At 39.2% G+C, this 5823-nt stretch overlaps 1 non-coding gene across 1 annotated transcript; it reads right to left on the bottom strand.

Annotated features, from left to right (window-relative positions):
- Positions 1 to 1107: 1107 nt before the first annotated feature.
- On the bottom strand, positions 1108 to 1297 carry LOC131969219 (U2 spliceosomal RNA). The gene has a single exon (XR_009394102.1). It is a non-coding gene; the product is annotated as a U2 spliceosomal RNA (small nuclear RNA).
- Positions 1298 to 5823: the final 4526 nt, after the last annotated feature.

Below are 5823 nucleotides of genomic sequence, written 5' to 3'. Positions count from 1 at the left end.
GCAGCAGCTAACTCTGGAGGCCACAAGAGAAACTCCCCCGGAGAGAATAAAAGATACCAAGATAACAGACTAAATCCTGGAGTTTATTCTCCTGGAGGACCAACAACTGTCCTGTCTGGTGTCAACAATGACCACAATAACCACAATGCACTGTAAACAAACAAAAAGAAAAAGAAAAAGAAAAACTGCTGACAGTAAAAGACGTTAGACGAGGCAGTGTGTTTCAGGAGGAACAGGCGGTCAGTGATCCTCTTCAGTTCAGGAGGACTGAGAGCCTCTTCCACTCACACACAATACATCATAATAATATAATAATAGATAATAATAGATAAAGGGTCTGGGAGGGCTCTTATTGTGGCGGGGGTGTCCACTGGGTCATGTAAACGGAGTGGGAGGGGTTAAAGAGACAGAGACATTTGAAGGACACTACGTCATCGACATCAGCTGAAGGACTGTCCCAACGTCCAGGATCCTCCGGAGGACAGAGTCCTTCTTCTGTCCAAACTCCGAGGATGCATGTGTGAATCCTCTGTGCGCTCCCATTACCCATAGAGCATTGCGCACACCGGTCTACCGGGAGATTTAAAAATGGCGAGCGTAGAAACAGCGACGCCGGCGGCGCAATCTGCATTTAAATATGTATTTACAGTTTACACTGAATGTTGTCACATAACTTACAAAACGTGTGTGTCAAAGTCAAGCAAAAACATATGAATAAGCATATGCCAGAATATTTCTCTAAAGATAATAAACGTCATCTTGATACATTGCCGGTTAAGTTAATTAATGCGTCTCAGTCGCTAAAGTTATTGTTTACTAATTTATATGCAGATGATGATGTACTATGTGCAACTGTGCCATTCAGAAAGTTATACATTTCTTTATTGTGTTTACAGGGACCGAAAGTCCGCTATTATCGGTTATTGTTATTTATAATATAATAAATAATAAAATAATAAAAAAATCACAGAATATATTTCCATGTTGAATTATGCGCCGCTGCATTCATGGCACTAAGTAGCGGCCGAATTCAGCCAGGATCAGTTAAATATTCAGGTTTAATCCACTTTATGGTTTTTACTTGATAAATCATGGAGATTCAACCTTAAAGCATCTTCTAACATTTTTACAAATATAATAATAATTATATAATATGTGTCAGAGTGCTGATGCCAGAGACACATCATGTGGTGAACTGATTTTGAAATTGCGGCGCTGAATTTATTTATTGATCTTTATTAAACTGATAAGAACAGATACTACACTTGATCTTAGCCAAAAGGCCGAGAGCGGCGCTGAAGTTAAGCAGGACGTCCAATTACACAATGACGCACAGCTGCACACTTCCGAAGGCTGTCCCATTAATGTTACACCAGTCAAAGGAAGGACTCTGGCCTCGCCTTCGGAGGACCCGACTCTGAAGGAAGGAACCTACCAAGGAAGGATCCTACCAAGGAAGGATCCTACCAAGGAAGGATCCTTGACATTGGGACACAGCCAGAGAGAGGTCCTGGTGATGAATGATCCTGAGGGGGGCGTGGCCTCCTGATACCTGCTGGATGAGTCAGAGAGGAAACCTGCAGGTAGGTTGTGGTCTCAGTTTCCTGTTTGTCTTTATTTATTTCACCCTGCTCTGCTAACCTCGGTAACCACGGTGACCTCGGTAACCTCGGTAACCTCGGTAACCTCGGTAACCTCGGTAACCTGTGTAACCAGGGCAGCTGGTGTCGGTCTAAACCACATTCACACATATTAAACTGCAGATAAAACTCTAATACAGGCAAAACATTTACACAAAGAGGACGTTATGATGTCAGCATGAATTTAGGAGGAAATGCACAAATAGAAATCAGTTTAGACTGAAAAAAGGTGTTTAAAAACCAGATCAAACAGTAAATCTAAAGGTCTAAAACCAGATCAAACAGTAAATCTGAGGGAAATGATCTTGCTGCATGGACATGAACCTTGTATTTCTGCTGAAGTCAAATCTGATCACAGATCTATCAGATAACAGTAGTTCTGTGTAGTATGTTTTATCTCCTGTACTGTAAATAATCTTCTCATTTTGACCTTTTTTTCATGATTTCAACCTTTTCTTAGTCATTTTGTGTCTTTTTAGTCATTTTGTGTCTTTTTTTTGTCATTTTGTGTCTTCTTTTAGTCATTTTGTGTCTTTTTTTAGTCATTTTGTCTTCTTATATTCATGAATCCATTAATAGAGAAAGTAATTGTCGGATTAATCGATTAGGAAAATATTTGGTGTGTTTCCACTGATCCACTGCAGCAGATGAAGACACAGAGACACTGAGACTAATGGACTGAAAGGGACACGGGAGCACAGAGGACATGTCCTCCATGTCCTCCATGTCCTCCATGTCCTTCATGTCCTTCATGCCTTTCATGTCCTTCTGAACCAAAGCAGGCTCCAGGGATTAGACGGATCCTGAACCAAACAAAGCAGCAACATCTGGAGAGAATCCAGAGGTTTAATAATCCTTTTACTGCCCTCAAGCTCTACACACACACACACACACACACACACACACACACACACACACACACACACCACACACAGGCATGTAGTGTGTGTGTGTGTGTGTGGTTTAGGGGGACACATCAGACGCTGTGTCCGTCCCCAGGTGTCTGAGTGTCTCTGTGTGTGAGTCCAGTCAGATAAAGCTTGTATTGTAGCAGCAGATGAAGGAAACAGAGCGAGCAGCAGGATTTAGTGCTCCGTCCCCTTTAATGTTTCTGGTCCTCATCAGACACAAACGTCCACTAGGTTTTGTTTTTTTTTACTTTATTTTTATTCGTCCACTAAAGGTTTTAGTCCTCAGAGGACAAAGAGTCCAGACCACTAGTTCACCTGGATCATGAGACTCAGGTGAGAGAGTCACTCTGTTCTTCTCTTTTAGGGTGAAAAACTGTTAAACCATGACAGTAAAAGATGTAAAATGATAAATGAGTTAATTCAGTTTCAGTAACAATGAAACACTGTAAAATACTCCATACACCGTGTTTGTAGCAAAAATATACTGTAATATATGTACAAGCATCACTGTGGTTTTTGCATTTATTTTTTGTAAAACTACTTTTTCTCACTGAAATGCTGCTTTTAATACAAACAGTTTGTAGTTGTAGCGTTTGTTTTTCAAGACTGACTGACGAGTCTGCAGGTGTGTTTCAGGTGTGTTCAGGTGTTTCAGGTGTGTTCAGGTGTCAGGTGTGTTCAGGTGTTTCAGGTGTGTTCAGGTGTTTCAGGTGTGTTCAGGTGTTTCAGGTGTGTTCAGGTGTTTCAGGTGTGTTCAGGTGTGTCGTGTGTTCAGGTGTCAGGTGTGTTCAGGTGTTTCAGGTGTGTTCAGGTGTTTCAGGTGTGTTCAGGTGTTTCAGGTGTGTTCAGGTGTTTCAGGTGTGTTCAGGTGTTTCAGGTGTGTTCAGGTGTCAGGTGTGTTCAGGTGTTTCAGGTGTGTTCAGGTGTCAGGTGTGTTCAGGTGTTTCAGGTGTTTCAGGTGTGTTCAGGTGTGTTTCAGGTGTGTTTCAGGTGTGTTTCAGGTGTTTCAGGTGTTTCAGGTGTGTTCAGGTGTTCCACCTGTTTACTGTAAAACGCTGCTCAACAAACAGGGTTGTGACTCCTGAACCAGATCAACCTGAACTCATCTAACTTCCCTTATTTTAGATGTTTGTCTGTTTAATGTGTTAATATGACGAGAGAGACGTCCTGATGGTAGGGTCAGTGTGTGTGTGTGTGTGTGTGTGTGTGTGTGTGTGTGTGTGTGTACAGTAAACATGCTGGAGGACACAACAAGCTCAGTCTAAATATCACAAGTGGACAAAACTATGTGGACATCCACCTTCACATTCTGTCCTGGAGAGATCTACAGACTGATTTATTCACTATTCTGGTTTATTCACCTGGTTAACACGTCCACACTGGAAACTACTGGTTTCTCACCATGATAGAAAAAAACTTTTGTCTTTTTTATGTCTTTTTTGGTCGTCATACGTCTTTTTGTGTCTTTTTGTGTCTTTTTGTGTCTTTTTTTTTGGGTCATTTTAAGTCTTTTTGTGTCTTTTTTGGTCATTATACGCCTTTTTGTCTTTATATGTGTATTTTTCATGTCTTTTAGTGACTTTATTGAGTCTTTTTGTATCTTTTTTTGTCATTTTTGTGTCTGTTTTGGTGATGTTTTGTCTTTTTTTATGTCTTTTTTGTGTCTTTTTGTGTCTTTTTTTGTGTCTTTTTTGGTCATTATACGCCTTTTTGTCTTTATATGTGTATTTTTCATGTCTTTTTGTGCCTTTTTTGTGTCTTTTTGTATCTTTTTTTGTCATTTTGTGTCTGTTTTGGTGATGTTTTGTCTTTTTACATCTTCTTTTGGTCACAAAATGACCAAAAGAGACAAAAAAATGTAGAAAAGAGATAAATTAAAGCTGCAGCAGTGATGAACTGGCCGAGCAGAGTGACCTGATGATTATTTGGTTCTTACCAAGATAAAAAAATCCTTTAGACTTAGAAGCGTTAGATCATTTATCAGTTTGTCCCAGCCCTAATACATAATAATAATCATGTCAGTAATATTTCAGAGCCTGCAGCTGCAGGTTGAAGTCTCGATCTGAGGCCACGCCCAGTTTCCCAGTGGACCAATCAGATTGGAGGCTTTAATCAAAGCCAGCTGATAAGGGCCACGCCCACATGCTGCTCCCTCAGATAGACTTCACACTAAAGAGAACATGACTTTCATATCGCAGCAGGAAATTAAATGTTTCCAACAAACAAAGTTTATGTTTTACACTTTCAACATGAGAACACGAGTCCAAAACACCAGAACACGCTGTAAAAAACATGTTAAAACCAGATAAAACAGTAAATCTGAGGGAAACGATCTTCTGCATGGACACATAATTTACCTTCACAAGATTTATTCTTCTTTTTCCTCTTTTTCTGACTATTTTTTCTGTTTTTCTGAGTAATTTTTTCTGCTTTTCTGACTTTTTTCTGTTTTTCTGAGTATTTTTTCCCTGTTATTCTGACTATTTTTCTGCTTTTCTGACTCATTTTTTCCCGTTTTTTTAATCATTTTTTTCCTGGTTTTCTGATTTTTTTTTCCTGTTTTTTAATTAAATCTAGAAATAAGAATGTTGAACATTTAAAATAAAAAATTAACTCTTAAAACCAGATAAATGATCTAACACTTCTAAATCTAAGGGTTTTTTTTTATCTTAATAAGAACCAAATAATCATCAGGTCACTCTGCTCGGGCCAGTTCATCACTGCTGGCAGCTTTACTTTATCTGGTTTGTCCATTTTTTGGTCATTTTGTGACCAAAAGAAGATGTAAAAAGACACAAATTTACGAAAAAAAGATACAAAAAGATGTGAAATGACCAAAAAAGAAACAAGAGACGTAAAATCACAAAAAAGGCACCAAAAGACAAAAAATTACCCCAAAAGACACAAAAGACATAAAAAATCACCAAAATAAGAGACAAAAAGTTTTTTTTTATCTTGGTAAAAACCAAATAATCATCAGGTCACTCTGCTCGGGCCAGTTCATCACTGCTGGCAGCTTTACTTTATCTGGTTTTAACAGTTCATTTATGATTTTAAGAGTTTTTATCTGGTTTTTAGACCTGTTTATCAGAATAAAGTGATTGTTGGGTGATCTCTACGCTGATGACATCACGCTCCACCCTGAACCTCCGTCGGGACCAGGTGGAGCCGACTGAGAGCCAAAATAAACTAAATATGATGTGAGAGGAGAAGAAGCTGTTCCTGATTAATGTTCAGCACCAACTCATCATCATCAACCTTCATGGTCCACA

This window comes from Centropristis striata, chromosome 3 (assembly GCF_030273125.1).
Source record: "Centropristis striata isolate RG_2023a ecotype Rhode Island chromosome 3, C.striata_1.0, whole genome shotgun sequence".
Lineage (NCBI taxonomy): Eukaryota > Metazoa > Chordata > Actinopteri > Perciformes > Serranidae > Centropristis > Centropristis striata.
The sequence above is the reverse complement of the archived record's forward strand: the minus strand, read 5'-3'. Positions and strand labels throughout refer to the sequence as shown.